Below are 22,726 nucleotides of genomic sequence, written 5' to 3' on the forward strand. Positions count from 1 at the left end.
GATCAACCCATTCTGTGAAAATCGCACATCAGTAGCAATTTCCGCAGTGTTTGCGGCGCAGGTTTTAGTTGGCACTGTGTTATATTAGCCTCGATGAACTCTTTCAGTGATGTTAACTGATACTTTCGATTGGTCAGTTGTATACAGAATGACACAACTCCATTGATATAAATCTGTGGTCCTGTTTCAAGATGATACGAGAAACCTTCTGAACACAATTTCTAGTGTCATATCTCGATCTAAGCTGCTGAATATCTTTTTAGGATCTTTAACTACTGCCCGCAGCTCGTGGTCGTGCGGTAGCGTTCTCGCTTCCCACCTCCGGGTTCCCGGGTTCGATTCCCGGCGGGGTCAGGGATTTTCTCTGCCTCGCGATGGCTGGGTGCTGTGTGATGTCCTTAGGTTAGTTAGGTTTAAGTAGTTGTAAGTTCTAGGGGACTAATGACCATAGATGTTAAGTCCCATAGTGCTCAGAGCCAGAGCCTCTTTAACTACTATATGATTAGAAACTAAATCCTCTCTTCAATTTCTCGTTGTAATCCAAGATAATAGGGAAAGTAATCTTGCAAAGACTCGTAGAAAATATTGACCTCCTCCTGACAGCAGCAAAAGCTGGCATTAGGGCAAGGTCTAGTCTACATTTCAAATAAAGAGCTGTTTCAGCATGTCCAGATCACTTGTTCGATTTTCAAAGTCCTTAGAGCAGTTTACGATGCCATGAATCTTCTGTGGTTTTTTAGATTCTTGCTATAGAAAGACAATTTCTTAGTCTACAACAATAGAAATGTCCTTCAGAATCAAAGATTCTGTTTGTAATTCCGAGGTCAGAGAAGCAGATGGAAGACGAAGAAAAAGGTTTACTCTAAGGAAGTGTATTAACGCCAAATTTGTTTGACACCTAAATAATCAACCTCTATGAATACGAACTGGAAGGTTCGTGAATGTTTACGCTCAGTCTATGGCCACCCAACATAAGAAATGCGAGATTGCAGAGAAGTTGTTAACTGTCCAAAGGACCCTCATAAGTATTATAAAAGGAACTAGCTCAATCCATAGACACTGAAAATACAAACAAAAGGAAAGTTTTTTCCTTCGCACACAACGAACAAGATTGGAATACTGCGTAACCTCGTAACGCACTAATCCTCCTCTTTTAAACAGTATTGAATGAACGCCAAGCTGGAAGTGGCTGCCAGTACTCATAGTGACAGAAACATCCTGGAGAAAACAGCTAGGAATTCTGAGGACTTCGTCACTGGTATTTTGCTACTCCACAGATGATATTGCTGTCGCTGTATGTTAAAGGTCGCAACTTACCGAAGCAATGGACGTAACTAACATACACACATCCCGCATTATTAAATGCTATGTATGACCCACCTCTCTGTAGAAATTATACTATCTTTCATGAATTTTTGATCCTGACTTTCGACTAGAAGTCGTAACTAGAAATAAGAAGAAAGGAAGTGTTTTAGATCCCGTCGACACCAAGATCGTTTAGAAGCCAATTACAAGCTCCTATTGGAGAAAGATGGAGAAGAGAATCAGTTTTCCTTTTTCAACAGAAATCTCCTTCATTCGTTTAGGGAAATTAAATAAAACGTAAATCTACATGGTCATACCGGAATCTGAACAGATGTCCTCCCATAGACGAGGCCATGTCGCTCCTCCTTCCAGCCACCCCGAATGGCACTCTGCCCCATGACACATGGGTTCAATCTTCAAAGGCAGGACCACTAGTTTGCGGTGATTGTGACATACTCATTAGTAATACACATATTACGTGTCCTTTACACTACGATAAGAGGGCAGAAGCCAGGTTATTGAATTCAGTTTCATGAATGCTCACATGATTGCTTTTAGGTTAGAGGGTAAGCTAAGAAAAATCCTTAACTCATTCGAGGCTGCAATACACAAAATTCACGAATTACAAAAAAACAATGGACAGTCGTTGACAATTAGCAATTAAGTAACTATTAGAGTAGTAGATCTATGCCGCTACGACCTTAATGGTGGGTATTGTTCTCTTTCACAACCAAACCGGCAAGGTGCCCTAGCCTAATTTAATGACCATTCTGGGACCATGATTTCTTTTATTTAGGATGTTATTAATGGACAATAACTATCATTGTAATTGTAATTAACGGCCCAAACTGCCACTATAATGACCCTAATTTATAAATAATATGGTGGACGATTAGCGTCCTAGCATTCGTGTTTATCCAGGTGTTATCATAAAGATGGTAATTTAAGAGCCAAAAATGGCGCTTCACCTCCCCCGCTGGAACAGAGTGCTCCTACTGGTCCTTCCCCCACTACTGCTCCTCCCAGTGTCGCCAGCATCTTAAGTCCCTTCCTAGCAACAGAAGCAGCAGTAAATTCATTCATGTTCCAAGGGGCATTGCATCTTTCTTCTTAACAACACAGGTACTGTAATATGGTATCTATTCACCGATATCAGGCAGCAGCTTGCAATTAAAATGTCCTCCCCTGTATGGGAATTACATAATGCGTGTACGAGAACAGGTTCTGACGCAGGAATGACGGCATATGGAAGTTTCGGCCTGGCCGTGAGTCGCGCAGGAATAGCCAAAAAGGTTAAAGCGGCGACTCACATAAAGCGGGAAATGCGGAGTATACATTCCATGTATTTGCTGTCGTCGTCTTTATGTGCCCGCGTAAGCAATGGTCTTTTGCGAGGCGATCAACTTCAAATGTTGATTGCATGCAGTTTCCGTCGCAGTGTTCTCTCGCTAACAGTTTGGTCTCATAGGCTCTTACCACAAACTCTTACCACAATTCGACAGTGCGTGAGCGAAGGAGTGACTAATTTTTCGTCCGGTGAGCTTAAAATGTAAGCTAGTGTGTCTCTTGTCATATGTCAAAGTACCACCAGAATACTTAGAATAAAATGTAGGAAATCTACTGAAGAGAAACCACATGCACTATGCTCCACATTGTATGTATTTTGTCACTCACTACCCCCATTGGTGTCCTATATGTGTTCCCTACTGCTACAAAACAATCTAGTTATAGCTCTACCGTTGCATGTGTGTTTTCATATTGAAAATCTTTAATAGGAAGTGGTTTAAAACAGTTCTACACACTATGGTTTCATTTGCTAAGACCTATGAAATAATATTGCCTTTATCATAATTAGGTAATATCTACAAGACTTGTAGAATAGCACTGCTTAATCGTAAGTCAGTAATACCTATATTTTTGAGTTGTTGTGGTTATAAATACGTTTCTCCTGCCTTAATCAAACATTTCCGTATGACTAGCATAGACAACCCTCCACACGGTTATTCCATTACATAGTTATAAATCACAGCTGAAAACCATGACCTTTTTGGCTGAGGAAGATGTAAGCGCTTGTACCAGAACGCATATCATGTTGCATTATAAATTGTCTACCTATAATTTCGTTCACTCCTAGGCCTGTGCTTAGAGATATACAGTTTTCGTTTTCAATAACATTCTCTCTCTCTCTCTCTCTCTCTCTCTCTCTCTCTCTCTCTCTCTCTCTCACACACACACACACACACACACACACACACACACACACACACACTTGGATTAATTGTTTACAATTGGATTATATCTGAAAGCAAATCTTGAATATGTGACCTGTCTCTTCCTCTGATTTATTGAGAAAGAAGTATGTCAGCAGATTTCTCTGCTCTGATTGGTCAAAAAAATATGATGGGGCTATACTATCGATCGGATCCGACCTCACCACAGATTTTGTAGCTCTCCTCTTCAAAAGCAAGTCTCTCTGTAGCATATTAGATGTCTCGAATGTTGCAGAGGTATACCCATAAAAGCGTATTTCTGGTGGATCGAACTGTTTTTTGTAAGATACTTGTAACCTGTACAGAATAGAGATACATCTGCATTCATCTCCTGAATCAGCATCAGTGTGCAGTTCCACGTGTGTGTTCTACATAGGGTTGCCTCATACTAATATATGATACGAGACTGGCACCCTTCGATGGTTGGTCCTTTACAATTGAGCACCGTCTTAACCAATTAAGTGAAGCTGGATTCTAATATACCGGTGTCAGTTGAATGCGTGTGTGTGTGTGTGTGTGTGTGTGTGTGTGTGTGTGAGAGAGAGAGAGAGAGAGAGAGAGAGAGAGAGAGAGAGAGAGAGAGAGAGAGATTCTTATAAAGGGTAAAGATTTTGTTAATAATATTTATCAGAACAGAGATGCGATAATTACTGCAAAGGATGCAGCAAATATTAAACCTTCACCAAATCTCCTGAAAGTAGAATCAGAACACTGTCACAGCGAGAGCTTACGAGAATACTCGCCTGTGTAAAATACGCGTCCTGAAAGAAATGGGAGTGCCGTTCTCCCCTGTAGACAAATTGCTGATTGCGTTAAATGTGGACGTTCCCTTCCTTCATGTGCTATGTTAGAGCGACCTGTTTCAGTTAAAGTAAGAGGAATAGTCCTTGCAATTACAATGACATTTATTGCCAATTAATTAAGTTCTAAAAGTGAGCAGTTTGTTTACATAAAGATCAGTAAATTAGGCTGTGGCAACTGGCCTTTTCGTTCACCTAAGAGAACACTGCCAGCTATTGGGGTCGTACCAGCATAGGTCCAATAATTATTAATACCATATTTTACTCTGAGAGTTACATGAAAATTCAGATTTCTGTGGTTTCAGATGCTGTAAGAAAAACAAGTCGATACCTGATACCAAAAAACTGTCATTGTATTTTAGTATTTTAACCCTAAAACACTAAAGGTGGAACCAGTTACATTGCCACGAAATCATCATAAAGTTAACTACTCCACCTTTTATTCAAAGTCAGTCTTAATTTATAGGTTATGCATTAGTTAATTACCATTACTAGATCTCCAATGGTATGTTGCATACCAAATTAAGAGCAAAATTTCCTGCTCCATACCCTACCCTAATCGTAAATTTTACGATGGTTTAGTTATGGAGCGTTAAATATCAGCTGCTACAAACACATACATCTTGAATTAATTAAATTGTTGCCGGCCGCGGTGGTCTCGCGGTTCTAGGCGCTCAGTCGGGAACCGCGCGACTGCTACGGTCGCAGGTTCGAATCCTGCCTCGGGCATGGATGTGTGTGATGTCCTTAGGTTAGTTTGGTTTAATTAGTTCTAAGTTCTAGGCGACTGATGACCACAGATGTTAAGTCGCATAGTGCTCAGAGCCATTTGAACCATTTGAACCAATTAAATTGTTTGTGCTAAATTTCTTTTGTGATGGGGGAGATGGAACTCAAGTATAATAAAGTCTTAGAGAAAACTGTGATAGAAAATAATACCTACACCAACAGCACTTGTCTGGAAAAGCAAACATATTTCATTCGATCCTTATAAAAATCAGCAATAGGTAAGTCTTCAAAATTCATGTTTAATAGTCTCACTCTAGTCGCGTGCACAAAATACGGGTATATTCCACTGACATTAATTTCAGGAAGTATGGCATTCGCTGAAAATGAAGTCTCAAACAGCTCTCAATCTCAATGGTACAACTTCTATCACATAACTACATCGATCTGAAAACAGATTACGGCGTATTACAGAGTAGTTATATACGTATTTTAAATTGCAATTTCTGTTGTTGTCGTGGGATGGATAATGCATGAGCTGTAAGTTAATGGCTCTTTCAATGAAGAAATACTTTGCCAAGAAGGCTTTTAAGAAAGTGTTTATTGCTCTCGGTGGGTTTGAGAAAACCATGGTTGAGGCTCAATTTTTGTCTTACAGTGTCATCTAACACTTCGCTGTGCTGACGACTAGGTGGGCGAAATACTATAGTTGTATTTTAAATTACAGTGAGATGAATGTGGTGGAGGGCTTAAAATTTCGTGTTCCGTCTTATTTACAGTGCTTAAAGTGTTACTTAGAAGATATTAATGTTTTCAGAGTGGTTTTCTGAGCTGCGGAAGAGATCAGCCGGCTACTCTTTCCTAATTTGCTGTTTCAGTAATATATTTCGATATTACTATTAAATTTTGAGTGCTTGTTCGAGAGTTGGTATGTCTTAAAGTAATGAATGTTTAATGGAAAAATCGTTTACGTTTAGTCATCCGCAGAATTACTTGTTAGTGTGCTAACAATCAAGCTTTTGAGCTCCTTAAGGTAACAAATCAACCAATCAAGAGAGAGAACTCATTTGTAGCTCATAACTGGGAAAAAGGCAGTTGCTTTACGATAAAGCAGCCTGAAATACACTCCTGGAAATTGAAATAAGAACACCGTGAATTCATTGCCCAAGGAAGGGGAAACTTTATTGACACATTCCTGGGGTCAGATACATCACATGATCACACTGACAGAACCACAGGCACATAGACACAGGCAACAGAGCATGCACAATGTCGCCACTAGTACAGTGAATATCCACCTTTCGCAGCAATGCAGGCTGCTATTCTCCCATGGAGACGATCGTAGAGATGCTGGATGTCGTCCTGTGGAACGGCTTGCCATGCCATTTCCACCTGGCGCCTCAGTTGGACCAGCGTTCGTGCTGGACGTGAAGACCGCGTGAGACGACGCTTCATCCAGTCCCAAACATGCTCAATGGGGGACAGATCCGGAGATCTTGCTGGCCAGGGTAGTTGACTTACACCTTCTAGAGCACGGTGGGTGGCACGGGATACATGCGGACGTGCATTGTCCTGTTGGAACAGCAAGTTCCCTTGCCGGTCTAGGAATGGTAGAACGATGGGTTCGATGACGGTTTGGATGTACCGTGCACTATTCAGTGTCCCCTCGACGATCACCAGAGGTGTACGGCCAGTGTAGGAGGAGATCGCTCCCCACATCATGATGCCGGGTGTTGGCCCTGTGTGCCTCGGTCGTATGCAGTCCTGATTGTGGTGCTCACCTGCACGGCGCCAAACACGCATACGAAAATCATTGGCACCAAGGCAGAAGCGACTCTCATCGCTGAAGACGACACGTCTCCATTCGTCCCTCCATTCACGCCTGTCGCGACACCACTGGAGGCGGGCTGCACGATGTTGGGGCGTGAACGGAAGACGGCCTAACGGTGTGCGGGACCGTAGCCCAGCTTCATGGAGACGGTTGCGAATGGTCCTCGCCGATACCCCAGGAGCAACAGTGTCCCTAATTTGCTGGGAAGTGGCGATGCGGTCCCCTACGGCACTGCGTAGGATCCTACGGTCTTGGCGTGCATCCGTGCGTCGCTGCGGTCCGGTCCCAGGTCGACGGGCACGTGCACCTTCCGCCGACCACTGGCGACAACATCGATGTACTGTGGAGACCTCACGCTCCACGTGTTGAGCAATTCGGCGGTACGTCCACCCCGCCTCCCGCATGCCCACTATACGCCCTCGCTCAAAGTCCGTCAACTGCACATACGGTTCACGTCCACACTGTCGCGGCATGCTACCAGTGTTAAAGACTGCGATGGAGCTCCGTATGCCACGGCAAACTAGCTGACACTGACGGCGGCGGTGCACAAATGCTGCACAGCTAGCGCCATTCGACGGCCAACACCGCGGTTCCTGGTGTGTCCGCTGTGCCCTGCGTGTGATCATTGCTTGTACAGCCATCTCGCAGTGTCCGGAGCAAGTATGGTGGGTCTGACACACCGGTGTCAATGTGTTCTTTTTTCCATTTCCAGGAGTGTAGTTAATTATATGTGACGAGATTAAAATACCGCCAGGCTTTCTCCTGTCGGAGCAGGTCTGTCGCTCTCGCGAGTGGGCATAACTATTGCCGTCCCCACACAGTTGGTGTGTCTGAATGTGAAACATGCCAAACATGGTTTCCGGCGTGGTTGGTGTAAGCGGAAACGAGTTGCTGCATCTCACGCAACGTGCTCCAAGGTGTTATTTGCGATTGCAGAGCTCTCCAGTGACAGTTGTCGACTACATTTGACACACAAACCACACTATTTGTTTACGAAAATAATTACCCGTAAAATATCTACGTTTGCTCCCTCTTCTATATGCTAACTCTGCTGTTTTCCCTTTGTACTGAACTGTGAGGGAATCAGCATATCGGCCGCGGTGGTCTCGCGGTTCTAGGCGCGCAGTCCGGAGCCGTGCGACTGCTACGGTCGCAGGTTCGAATCCTGCCTCGGGCATGGATGTGTGTGATGTCCTTAGAACCGCACGGCCGGCGCCAAGCATGCAGCGCTGCTGAGTCGCTATTGGAATGTTGTTTATTCTTCGTGTTTTACGTCCCTGTTAATACATATCGATATAACGAATATTGGAATAGACTAATTTGGGAGCGCTCTATCGAATGGGAACGTAAGATTGCTATAGAAAAATAATTTTGTTTGTAATGGGAAACAAGCCGACGCTTTTCTTCGACACTGGGCGTCACATGAAAGACATGGCGGGCAGTAGTCGTCTGGGCTGATTCCAGCTACAAAATACGAAACCGAAATTGCAAATATATGCCAAAAGAAAGTGCTCATGACGATTCTTCTGAGAGAGACCGAGTGCTTGAACATAACACCGAATACGCAAAACATGTTTCTTTTCACACATTGGGTTGTCGCACCTGATGAAGGTCGCACCTGATGTAGGTTACGAGCTACGCTACCGAAATATCGTGCAAGTACGACGCTGATATCCGGCAGAACACCCGCCAATGAAGAATTACTTGTTTCTGTTCATATTTTTTAGAAATCATGAAGAATAAAAGAAGTATCTGTAGAAATTAGCACATCAACCTGCAATCTTTCATGTCACAGTTCACGTCTGTATCCAACGCGTTATTGTCTGACCAGGTTGTTAAATCCATATCTTACTATATCCCAGAGGCTATAACCACAGATATGTTATCACATGACATTTAATTAAAACAAATCGTAAAAAAACTACGCGTTTTTGATAGTCCTCGACTGCTTGGTGTCTTGAAACAGCATACTTTAATCATAGGCAAGTTGTAATAAGAAGAGCACCAAATACGAAAAGCCTTAAACAACTCGTGTGCGTTCATATTTCAACTTATTTGGGGCAGGCATTTGGGACAGTATTATTTCTTCTTCCAATATTTCAGCTGATAACCTTCCTCCCATCATCAAGGTGAGTAGCTGGCTGTGGAACAGACGAACGTTATCTCTGACACACGTGCGTTTATTCCACAGTGTTGTGTTAAGTGGTTTAAATTCCGCCGTTACTCAACTCACAATCGGCTGTAAGGTTATCAGCCGATGTATAAAAATACAATTAATTTGGCGAGAGAGAAAGGTATGAGGATAGTATCGTACTCGGCAGCTCCTTTCGATTCGTGAAGTTTTCTTTACACACACATCATGACGTGACGATAGGTACTGCTTTCAATCTTCTGTAACATGAACTCTAGATGATTAATCTTGAAAATTCTCTTCCTGTTAATGATAGTCACCCCTTGTCTATCGTAGTAAATCAGTGCCGATGACGATGCGGCGGTCGTTTTCTTGAGGATTATTTCCGTACATTTGAAGATTTACTACAGTGGTTCATGACGCGAATAGAGGGGAACAGATGTACTTGAAGCTCGTAGAAATGAAATACTTTTCCTTGGCGAATCCACCTTTTTGTCGTTAGACACACAGAGAACAAACACATGCCGTACACCACGGCGGACGAGCACAGAAAGCTATGATAAAAGCATTAAAACAAGAGAGATGTTGTAAAAAATCTGAAGGAAGATAGTTTTTAATTTTTCCCCCAACCTCTTCGATTACACTAATCCGGCGTAATACGAATTAATATATCTTTGGCGCATTCAACTGACTCCTGTATGAATTAATACATCTCGTTTGTCTACGCAGTTAAACCTGATAGGTACCTACACACCGAAATATCGGAAGAAGGCATAATACTATCACGGATGCACTCTCGTAGAATGATAGAGTATTTTATCTGCCTGGACACCTACAATAAGTACAACGCACATGTCGTTTCTCTCCATTTCAGAATATCAAATCGTAACAAAAACGACGTGATTTAGAGAAATCCTCAATGAGCCAGTGCTCTGAAACAGCATATGTTCACAACACGTAATTTGTAATGTAAATCCATCAAATACGTGCTCCAGATGCAAACAACGTAATCCAATATGGTGTCTCCTAAGTTCTGCTTCTGATTTACACAGAGGACTTGCAACGCAGTGGCCACGTGCATCTCCACGAAGAAAAACTCTGTCGTATATGAGTCTCTCTATCACGCATGGGGTGCTCCGTAAAGTAAAATTCCACGTTGTGACGTCACAGAACTCTCCAGCTCCACGTTAGCGTACAACTAAATGACGCCACGAGAATGATTACTGGGGTTATGAAACCAACACCTACAGAATGGCTGTCAGTACTTAGCCACACTCGACGTTGCAACTACGCCGCATAAATGTTTGCACGAATAGCTGCAAAGAGGTCATGGACAATAAAAATCTACTAATCCATCAAGACGTCGATATGCAAACCATAACCTACTCCGCTCTAAAAGAATCACCAACACAATAACAGCAGGATCACTGTGAAAAATGACGTCAGCATTACTAATAAATGCGCTCAAGAATCGTCTGACCAAAAATATATTATGCCGTGTACCACCCAAAAACCATCGGGATTTACTTGCCACATAACACATGGTCAATGCTTAACAGAATTAGAAACAAACACGGCACATGTGCATAGTTTTTACACAAATGGGGTAAGCAATTATCCCAACTTTCTGATTGCGGAGAACCAAAGATCATCAGACACATCACAGAAGAATGCCCCACCGGATCATACGATACTTCCTACTGGCGACTCCAAAGATGCTAGCTTACATAACCGCTCTAGATGTTTTACATAATATTTTATATTGTAAATGTTATACTCTTCGCTCTTTTAATTTTTTACTGTGTCAAAAAGACATACGATAAATAAATAAAAAAGATGCTTTACTACGCTGAAGAGAGATGCAGGACGAATTCATGGATGGCAATAATAATGGTGGCAAACACTACCCAGCCCTTAGCTCTTGCAAGATTTTTCCATCTTTGCGAACCAATTTCCCTTGGTTCTTTTATTCAAAGAAGTAGACAAAGACTGAACAGCCTTTCTGATATCTTAGTTTGGCCATGACGTTCGCAGTTGCTGGTACTTAAAGTACATTAAATTTGTTTTTGCAAATACTAGAAATATGTATTTATTCCATTGGAGACGTTTCGTGTTATTCATTCAGAAGACTGGTCTGGAATCAAACGTATTTACTGTTTTAGATTTGGTCCTGAATCCAAAAACAGTTGGTTTGATAAGCCACTGAAGCGTGATTTCCACTTACTGCATTTCCGTGTAATTTCTGCTTGCTTCTGGAAATTTCTGCATGCAAATTTTCGTGATATTCTAGCGCTTTCCACGTGCGTTTTCGGTCTCATTGCCCTTTGCGATCTCGATCTTTTCAGGTGACCATAGAAAGAAATCACCCTTTCTCGAATGTCGTCCGTAATTTTCATGACATGCGAGTGTATTTTATGGTTGTATCCCCCTTATTTACTCACCAATTTCTTTGAGGTCAAGATCTTTTCCAGATTCTTACTTTCTTTACATTCTGGTTGTTGAAACAGATCTTTGCTACACATTGTGAGAGACTCTGCTGCATGTAGAACTTCTGATCAAGTGGTGGAGCTTGGCTCTGATGGAAACTGATCAGTTGTTATAACATCTTTGGTCAAATAGTATGCTATTTCCATATTCTTGTTATTTACCTTGAAAGTTCCTTTCTCAGATATGTTGTGCTTTATCCACTATCATAAATATTCAGTTTTTTTTTAATGTTTGCCTTATTTCCCCCCAATTAGTCAGTAATTTGTTTAGCACTGACTTAATGTTTGTTTTGAATTATGTTTTGTGGAACGAGATTTCGGGCTCGCCTTCGATGCTTCCATCTGAAGTTGATTTATCTGTTTAGCACCGTATCGCCGGCCGGAGTGGCCGAGCGGTTCTAGGCGCTACAGTCTGGAGCCGCGTGACCGCTACGGTTGCAGGTTCGAATCCTGCCTCGGGCATGGATGTGTGTGATGTCCTTAGGTTAGTTAGGTTTAAGTAGTTCTAAGTTCTAGGGGACTGATGTTCACAGCAGTTAAGTCCCATAGTGCTCAGAGCCATTTGAACCATTTTTTTAGCAGCCGTATCAAAAGAATCCCAAAAGACCCGCGAGGTATCTCCGAAATGTAAAGAGTTAATCCCCAGGTTCTTGTTATTACAGTCTAATGCGACTCCGTTCTGAAGACATTGTCCACTCGTGAATAACTTTCTCTCTGTCGCAGTAGCGGACCACAGGTGAGTTTTTCTCCTTGTTTCAACCTTTTCCTGATTTCTGAAGTGTCCGAAATTTCTCCCTTACATTTCTGTTTGGAGATTCCGTTATACAGGGTGTGTTGAATCATTCATTCACTGCCCTTCTTTTATTCCCCAACCTATAACCTGCCAGGATATAGGTTAAGGAATCACTGTGAAATGAATTACAAACATGCTCAACGACTTCGAAGTTCACCTGAATTTCGTTATTGCTAGATTTAGACATGAAAAAATTGATTTAATGTCATGTTTTATTATTATTATTATTATTATTATTATTATTAGTAGTAGTAGTAGTAGTAGTAGTAGTATATTGATACAGAAATGTATGCACAGAAATGTAATATCACAGATTATCTACAATGGTTTTCAAGCTAGAGATCCGCTTTCAAAGAGGTATCCGAAGCTACCGTACGAGGTGATGCAGTAATTAGCGCACTGACCTCGCATTCGGAAGGACGATGGTTCAAATTCCGCCCTGCCAACCAGACTCATGTTTCCCGTGGTTCCCCTAATTCGCTCGAGGCTAATGTCGGGATGGTTCCTTTAAAAATGGCACGGTCTATATCTTCCCCAGCGTTAGGCATTCAGAGCTTGTGCTCCGTCTCTAATGACAGCGCTATCGACGGGTGTTTAAGCTTCAATCACCCTTCCTTTCTCCCACCCTTTCTTTCTTTCTTTCTTTCTTTCTTTCTTTCTTTCTTTCTTCATTCATTCCTTCCTTCCTTCCTTCGTAACACTTTCCAAAGCTAAATGGGCCCTTCCTGAATGTCCTGTATCTGCTCCTTCCTGAGCTGGCATCTATGTCAAGAAATAGCTTTCTATGAACGACACACACAATATCTAACGCATTTGAAAACATGAAAGCAGTAACACATGATGATGATGATGATGATGATGATGATGCATCGTCTCATTGTAACATAGTGGATAAAGATTAAATTTTATGACGGCAACACACATGTGCGTATATGTCGAAATAATTTGAACATACTCAGTAAAGAAGAAAAAGGACACTGCTTGTATTATTAAGAAGTCATTAGTTTTCCATCGTTTTTCAATATAGAATTTTCATCTTTCAGAATGGCAAACTTCACCAAACTCGATTATCTCGGGGAAAGTAGAAGATACTGCACTGTGGAAACATTTTTGTAGCAACACAGGAGCTCCTGTGCAATAACATGAAGAAATGTTCTGAGCAATGACAATAATGTGTAAACTTAAAAGTAGCAAATCTGAAGGCGATTATCACTAACTGATTATACACTAAGGTCTTGGGATACCTCCTAATATCGTTTTGGAGCCGGCCGCTGTAACCAAGCTGTTCTAGGAGCTACAGTCCGGAACCGCGCTGCTGCTACGGTCGCAGGTTCGAATCCTGCTTTGAGCATGGGTGTGTGTGATGTCCTTCGGTTAGTTAGGTTTAAGTAGTTCTAAGTTCTAGGGGACTGATGACCTCAGATGTTACGTCCCATAGTGCTAAGAGCCATTTGAACCATCGTTTAGGACCTCCCTTAGCCCGGCGTAGTGCAGCAACTCGACGTGGCATTGACTCAGCAAGGCTTTGGGAGTCCCCTGCGGAAATATTGAGCCATACCGCTACTATAGTCCTCCATAATTGCAAAAGTGTTGCCGGTGCACGATTTATGCACGAACTATTCGATGGGATTCATGTCGGGCGATCTGTGTGGCCAAAGTTTTCTCTCGAGCTGTCCAGAATGTTCTCCAAACCAGTCGTGATCAACTGTGGCCCGGTGACATGACACATTGTCATCCATAGAAATTCCATCACTGTTACGGACCACAAATTCCGTGAATGGCTGAAAATCGTCTTCAAGTAGCTGAAAATAACAATTTCCAGACAACGATCACTTCAGTTGGACCGGATGACCCAGTCCTTTCTATGTGAAAAAAGCCAATACCATTATGGAGCCACCACCACCTTGCACAATGCCTTGTTCAACAACTTGGGTCCATGGCTTCGTGCGGTCTGTGTAACACTCGAAACCTACCATCAGCTCTTACCAACTGAAATCGGGACTCATCTTACTAGGCCACGGTTTTCCAGTCGTCTAGGGTGCAACTGATATGGTTAAGGGCCCAGGAGAGGCGCTGCAGGCGATGACGTGTTGTTAGCAAAGACACTCGCGTCGGTCGTCTGCTGCCATAGCCCATTAACGACAAATTTCGCCTCACTGTCCTAATGGATACGTTCGTCGTACGTTCCACATTTATTTCTGTGGTTACTTCACGCAGTGTCGCTTGTCGGTTAGCACTGACAACTCTTCGCAAACGCCGCTGCTCTCGGTTGTTGTGTGAAGACCGCCGTCCACTGTGTTGTCCGTGGTGAGAGGTAAGGCCTCAGATTTGGTATTCTCGGCACACTTTTGACGCTGTGAATCTCGGAATATTGAATTTGTTAACTCTTTCCGAAATAGAATATCCCATGTGTCTAGCCCGCATTCAAAATCTGTTAATTTCAGTCATGCAACCATTTTAACTTCGGAAACCTTTTCACATGAATCGGCTTAGCACAAATGAAGCTCTGCCAATGCACTGCCCTTTTATAGCTCGTGTACGTGATACTACCGCCATCTGTTTATGGACATATAGCTATCCCATGACTTTTGGCACCTTAGTGTATTTGTTAAGTACACAACTTATTAGCGCAAGTCTCGATTATTTTGTGTCGATACTCTTATACGATATTTTCTGGAGGAACGAGTCTGAAGTAGACCCTCGTACACTGTCCCAAAGGTTTTAGATTTTGCATCTACAGTACATTCCGCAGGTAAGATTACGGTGTGTGTTGAAGGGTACCACTTTACCTCCTTTCCCTTTTCCATATTCCATTCGCGAATGCTGCGAAGGATGCGTGTTCGTCGGTATATCTCCTCACAAGCTCAAATTTGTATGATTTTGTGCCACTGGAGTTAGTTTAGCATCTCTGGAACCAACTAAACGGTCTCATTAAACACGTCGGTCTTAGATTGATCTTATCGCTATTTTTCCATTCATCCAACTTGGCAAGGCTCTCAGACTGATGAGTGAGACTCAAGAATCGGTCGAACGAGTGTTTTGTTGGAAACGTCTTTCATGGATGAGTTATAATTCCATAAGCTTCTTCCAGTGAACCTCAGCCTGGCATCTGCTTTTAGTACAACTAATTTTGTGTGATCATTCTATTTCGGGTCACTGCAGACGGCTACTCTTTTGTATTTTACTGTTGTTACTGTTCCCAGTGATTTATTGTCAATAGCGTAAACGAACAGTAACGTATCTCTTTGCCTGTTTATGTGCAGTTCGTTACATTTATATAACCCCTGTACATCTTCCTGCGTGCCACTACGATTATCCACAACTGCAACCTTCGTGTAGACAATGGAATCGTCCGCAAATACCCTCGAGACGCTTCCCACGTTATCCACTACATGGTTAATATACACTGTAAACGGTAATAGCCCTATACTGCACTACGTTGGGATCCTCTTGAAGTTACCTTTCCATCTTTTGGTTTTGTTCAATTAAGACGACGTGTTGGGCTCCAACAGTGTAACAAAAATAAGTGGCCAAACTTTCGGGGAACATTCCTAGTACCTAGAGGAAGAAAATAGGTTATGTGGCCATTGGCCCGGAAATGCTGTATTTCCATGTTAGAGCTGTTTCTACAACTCTTAAACACACTAGTCGGAAAAAACGCACACGGAAAGAACGTGTCAGCACAGTGTCAAGCACTTTCCTAAATGAAATGTTTAAAATACCTTCCGTTAACAAGGATACGAGCATCAACTCGCCATCACATTGAATCCCTAGGGCACTGATGTATCCCAGGAGAATTACGTATTATTTCATAGCCTTCCATAGTACGAGCACTAAGAGTCTGTACATGTTAGACCGGGGTTCAGTACACAAGAGCTTTCAAATATCTCCACAAATAAAAGTCTATTGAGTTTAGGCCCGGAGAGCGTGGAGGCCAAGGAATAGGTCTACCTCTTCCTAGCCGTCTGTCAGGGAATCTGTTATTTAGGAGCCTACGAATTTTGACACTGAAATGAGGAAGCACAGCATCATGCATGAAGTATGTGCTTTGTCGCATTTGTAAAGAAATATGTTCAAGCAGAACAGGTAGAGTCTTCCACAAGAGCATGGTAAGTGTGAAAGAACGTGAGACCCTAAAAAACACTTACCAACAACACTGGCCCAAACGTTGACAGAAAATCTTTTAGATGACATGATTCCACAATTTTGTGATGAGTCTCGACAGCCTATAATAAGGAATAAGAGTGGACCCAAAATTCAAGCTTGTGGGACACTCTTTGGGATTTCTCCATTGCCGCTAAATTTTTTTCTCATTTCAACATTGTTTGAATTATTTAACACAAATTTTTCATTCTGTTTGTTAAGTATCATTCCAACCAGTTGCGTTCACGGTGATCAATGCGAGTATGATGAGAATCAGGGAGTGAGCTCTAGCAATAGAATGAAGTATTTACGGGTCCATGTCCATACAATACATCTTATTCCAATATGTGTGAGGAATGTTTCCTGAAAGTTTGGCCATACTTTTTTTGTTACACCCTATATATGCACGGAAGCACTCTATCATGTCACAAATTTGGTGTGATATTCGCTTAGCTCATATTCACCAAACTACACTGAACAGTAATTGAGAGCACTAAGGACACAGTTAAAGATGACGCACTGATACGCCACCACTGATTGGTCGCTAGGGACGCGATCATCCTCGTTACGGTATTATAGAAGAGAAGCATTACTTGCTGGAGATATTTAAAAGAATGGGCTGTTACGATTCCCAAAGCCTGCTTTTGGAAGATGATTGATAGTACAACCACTACGCGATAGTGCACTGCCTGCTAGTCGGTCGTCACACTTGCCACTTACTTACATCATGAGAAAATTACATGGATGTAACCTTATTCCCCCACCTGTTTGTAGTTCACAGTAGTCAGAGAAGAGTATTCGATAATGTTACTTTCTAGTGCACAACTGAGCTAGTGTATTACACAAATAGATATTACATTCACTCCTTTCTCAGATTATAAGTACTTGAGCAAAATAATGATGTTTTTTTCTTCAGTATTTACTATTTCCTTAATAAACTTCACCTAGGCCATTTTGGTGGACCCATAATTGCACTGTAAAGTAGGTAGTGTTCAATAAAAATTTGAATAAAATGTTTATATATTAATTTGTGTAAGTGCCTTGTATTGTACTTAGTACTGAAATAGCTACTTGTAATCCTGTATACAGATATTCTTAGCTCACTATTCTATAAGTATTTAACCCGTGTTCTTGTTTACAGGGGTAACAGAAGCGCCTTCGACGGCTGCCCCCTGTCAGAACATCTATCAGGTGAGTCACTTATAGCTTCATACAGAACGTTTTGTTAACGTTCAGAGCAACAGATGATGTTTTGGAAAAAAGTTCAGAATTTCTGGTCATCTTAACGTAAAATGTAACTATATATTCTGTGTCAACGATCACTGATTTCTAGTTCAGGTTATAGTACTTGCAGAATTTACTAGTTTTCAATACTTTATTCTACACCCATATTTGCTACTGGCACGACCGTTAATTCGCCAGTTTCAGTAGATTTACATGCGATAAATGTATATTTCCGTGAGATGAGACTTCTGACATAGCTCTCGTCACCTAAAATTATGAGTCCACAATAAAAAAATTCCGTTAATTCGCCAGTTTCAGTAGATTTCCATGCGATAAATGTAAATTTCCGTGAGATGAGACTTCTGACATAGCTCTCGTCACCTAAAATCATGAGTCCACAATAAAAAAATTCCAAGGCATCGGACATAAACTGCCACTTAACAGTGGTGATGAGCTCTAGAATAGAGCATTATAACCCAGTAAACAATAAGAGGTTGTAGATTGTTTGCAAAGTCCACAGTTCTATTTAGACAGTTGTCTTAAGATCTCAGAAGAACTTCAGTCTACGAGAATTTTTATATTCAAACAACACTTTTGAAGAATCATCAGCGAACTGAAACTTTATTACCATAAAGTTTCAGTTCGCTGATGATTCTTCAAAAGTGTTGTTTGAATATAAAAATTCTCGTAGACTGAAGTTCTTCTGAGATCTTAAGACAACTGTCTAAATAGAACTGTGGACTTTGCAAACAATCTACAACCTCTTATTGTTTACTGGGTTATAATGCTCTATTCTAGAGCTCATCACCACTGTTAAGTGGCAGTTTATGTCCAAACTGTCACGCAACCTATTTCACAATGGAATATGTACGTTTCAATAGTCAATATAGTAGATTCTTTAATGTTACGTGAAACTTGCAAACAATATTCATTACTGCCTATGATTGCACAGCTAATTACTTCCTCTTCTCATTTCTACTTATTACAGTGACGAGGACCTGTTATTTTATGCAGCCTTGGTTGCTTCTTTTAGCTGTCTCACAACATAGAATTTAATTTAGACAGACCAGCGCGTGAAAAAACTTGTTCGGTGGTGAAAGCAGCTCCCAAGAAGGTATAGGACAGGGATGCTGCCCATTACATTTACGGCTTCACGAAACCTGACAACGACCGGGAGAGTGGTGCGCTGAACACATGCCCCTCCATAGCCGCATCCGGTGACATCTATCGACTGAGTAAGACTCGGCAGTCGTTCGGTACCGTTGGGCGTTCCGAGGGCTGTTCAGATGGAGTTTATTTTAGTTTTTCTATATGGTAATAAAGTTTCAGTTCGCTGATGATTCTTCAAAAGTGTTGTTTGAATATAAAAATTCTCGTAGACTGAAGTTCTTCTGAGATCTTAAGACAACTGTCTAAATAGAACTGTGGACTTTGCAAACAATCTACAACCTCTTATTGTTTACTGGGTTATAATGCTCTATTCTAGAGCTCATCACCACTGTTAAGTGGCAGTTTATGTCCAAACTGTCACGCAACCTATTTCACAATGGAATATGTACGTTTCAATAGTCAATATAGTAGATTCTTTAATGTTACGTGAAACTTGCAAACAATATTCATTACTGCCTATGATTGCACAGCTAATTACTTCCTCTTCTCATTTCTACTTATTACAGTGACGAGGACCTGTTATTTTATGCAGCCTTGGTTGCTTCTTTTAGCTGTCTCACAACATAGAATTTAATTTAGACAGACCAGCGCGTGAAAAAACTTGTTCGGTGGTGAAAGCAGCTCCCAAGAAGGTATAGGACAGGGATGCTGCTGTGTCTCATCTCTGCACAGCGAACTTACAGGAGGAGAGTTCATGTGCCATAGAAACTGCATTGTGTGAGATGCCATAAACTTTATGGCATAAAGAATCCTCCTAGGAGAGATAAAGGCTTGAAAGCCAGGCAAAACAATCGAAAGAGTAGACGGTGGGGTCGGGCGTACTCCATCGTCACCCCATGAAGGAATGGTCTTTTGAATCTGAGTAACAGGAACTGTGGGCGCCTCACAGTAATTATATTGGTAGAAGGCGCATTTTCCCATATATATCTATGTGCAAGCCTTTTGGTTGGCCAGGGTTGGAAAACTCTCATGCAGTGGGAGAGATCTTCTGGCTTCCTTCCTGTGCCACATCATTATTGGTTAACTATGACAAAATCCGTGAGTATGGCTTTGTTAAATCTGGCAATGAAATTATCATTGGTCGGAACTCGCAAGGTCTGCTGTAATTTGCCAGCGAGATTCCTATCCTGGAAAAATTAGCTAAGTTTCGGAGAGTAAAGTCAGTAAACACTTGCTGCAGGGAGACCAAAGAAAGCACTTGCTTGAGGGAGATCGATGAGTCGTTACAGGGAACTGCCGAGAGAGATGTCTCCGACTTAGAGCAGAGAACAGAGGTCGAGATGGACTCAGAATTTCCAGCCATGCCGCCGTTTTCCAGACACTCACTCTTTAATAGTGGTAACCATGAACCACCACTGCAGTCACAAAGTCGAGGGCTGAAATGCTAGTTGATTTACGTCAGGGTTTAATCGCGCTGTTTTAACGTCCGCAGCAAGCTACTTGCTAACATCACGCACTTTGGAATTCGTACTTGATTTGGTGGGGTTTTTTCTTTGTCACTAACCATTTTCGCAGTCATTGGCCATATGAGATATAATTTCAAGTTATGCTTTCATGTTTCCACCCCCTCCCCCCCAACCCCACCCCACCCCTGTGCCACGGCTATAGTTCATAATTACAAAAATTTATTCCCTTGGTAATTGATTACATGTTTGATTCAGTGATTAAATCATTTGTGTGATAAACTAAATTTTTATAGTGACAGCTGGTTTCCTCTTGCAGTTAGATGAGCTCCTTAATTATATTATCCTTATGAGGAGTGGCACCCATATTTTCGTGTTTAAGAGGACCAACCCTACTAATTTTTGTTCCATAAGACATTATCCATTGCGTGACATTGTTAAATTTGCATGATCTTATAGGGACCTTCCCTTCCCTGTAGGTCACAAGGGATCGGACTTAGAGCATTCTAGATTTATGTTAAAGAGCTCAACCGACACATCACATCATCAGCACCATAACCATTTTGTATCAGGAAGCAGTCAATATATGTTAATAAGGACTGAATTTACTAGTGTAGTTAACCATATTATCTAAAGCTCTCAATAAGCAAATTCCCATTCTGTATTACATTCTGCCGAAAACACGATACGAATTTCCTCCACAACCCCAAAACTTAGGAAGATTAGATTATTTTTATTCGTTATGGACTTCTATTGAAGAATAAAAATTTTGATAATGGTTTAATTGCCACAAGTAGTCACTTACGTTTTTGATGTTGTTTACTTACAATACTTTCAAGACAGAAGCCACACACCTTACGACTACACGAACATACGTTTTTATATATGTCTTTTCACAGCTAGTGCTAACTGCTATCTCACTACAAAAATACAGGGAGTAATCATTAGGATTTCTGTACGAAAAAACAACTATGAAAGACAAATACAGTAAGGAGCACTTACGTGTCGCTGTTTGGTTAGGTTTATATGACGGAATACTGCAACAGAAAACTTAGCCCCTTAAATCTTCACGAAATAGTTAACAGATACAATGTAGATAGCTTTCCATACTACAAGCGTGCTTGATACTTGGAGTCTTCTTAGCCATTGAGACATGGATATATTTTAGTACCATACTATTTACCATAGGTGTAATCATCAGAACAGTATTTGTTATTTGAGATACGCATGCCCGTGTGGAGTACATTGCAAAGTAAAGACACAGACATTTTAACAGCCAATGATTTATCTGTGCCTCAACGGGCTAAAATTACGATAAAATATTTCTCTACTCCTGTGAGAGAACCATGAAATGTGCGAGCGTCAGAGTTGTGGACTCAGTGACATATGGAGTTTCGGATCGGTCCTGGAGACGTGCGCGGATAAATTAAGGCAATTGCTCGCGATCAGCAGGAAATCTGGGTTCCAGTCTCGGTTTGGCACAAATTATCATCTATCACAAACCGCTGACATCAGTCCGGAATGCAAACTGCGAATCAATATCGTACTATTTACCACAGCTGTAATCGTCAGAACAGTGTCAGTTCCTCCATACACACATTCATGCATGTATATTTGAAGAATAATGAAATGTGAAGATACAAACACTGTATAAGTACACATTGTAACTGTTGTGCGCGACTTCATACACAACGGTAAGGAGAGGTAAGCTACAGGGTTGTGCGGCAACTGCCGGCCGGGGTGGCCGAGCGGTTCTAGGCGCTACAGTCTAGAACAGGACGACCGCTACGGTCGTAGGTTCGAATCCTGCCTCGGGCATGGATGTGTGTGATGTCCTTAGGTTAGTTAGATTTAAGTAGTTTTACGTTCTAGGGGACTGATGACCTCAGATGTTAAGTCCCATAGTCCTCAGAAGCATTTGAACTGGTCGGCCGCTGCCGTGCTCCTGTCGTGAGCATCAATGAAAAGTGGTTTTTTGGACGATGAAATAACAAGTTGGCAATAAGTTGTTGGACGTCCACCCCTCAACACAGAACTTGGAGGTCAGAGGATTACTCGCTCTGTAAAGTAGGCTAGGCTGGGATTCGTAGCAACCACCAGTTGGTCTTGTGGCGGGTGACGAAGATTCTGGAGTGAGCGAACAGTGCACTGACTGCCTTGCAGAAATTACTATAAACATATGACTTAGGAGTGGTGTTCTGACAGTGTCGTGTGCGTTTGGCCTATGAAGACACGATTTTTTGAGCGCACTGGTCAGTGTACATTGTGAACATAGGGCTGCACAACAGTCCACCCCCTACGTGTTCCCATGTGACCCACCGCCATCGTCTGTTATGATGGGCCGCTCGCGGTGGTCTCGCGGTTCTAGGCGCGCAGTCCGGAACCGTGCGACTGCTACGGTCGCAGGTTCGAATCCTGCCTCGGGCATGGATGTGTTTGATGTC

At 41.9% G+C, this 22,726-nt stretch overlaps 1 protein-coding gene across 11 annotated transcripts in view; it reads left to right on the forward strand.

The window, feature by feature from the left end:
- Positions 1-22,726, forward strand: part of LOC126298824 (solute carrier family 41 member 2-like) — an 874,873-nt gene that overhangs the window by 622,631 nt on the left and 229,516 nt on the right. For all 11 annotated transcript variants that reach the window (XM_049990298.1, XM_049990291.1, XM_049990293.1 and 8 more), the window contains one exon: positions 17,627-17,676. The gene's annotated coding sequence lies outside the window, so the exon portion shown is untranslated. The remainder of the gene's footprint in view (positions 1-17,626; positions 17,677-22,726) is intronic.

This window comes from Schistocerca gregaria, chromosome X (assembly GCF_023897955.1).
Source record: "Schistocerca gregaria isolate iqSchGreg1 chromosome X, iqSchGreg1.2, whole genome shotgun sequence".
In the NCBI taxonomy this organism is placed as follows: Eukaryota; Metazoa; Arthropoda; class Insecta; order Orthoptera; family Acrididae; genus Schistocerca; species Schistocerca gregaria.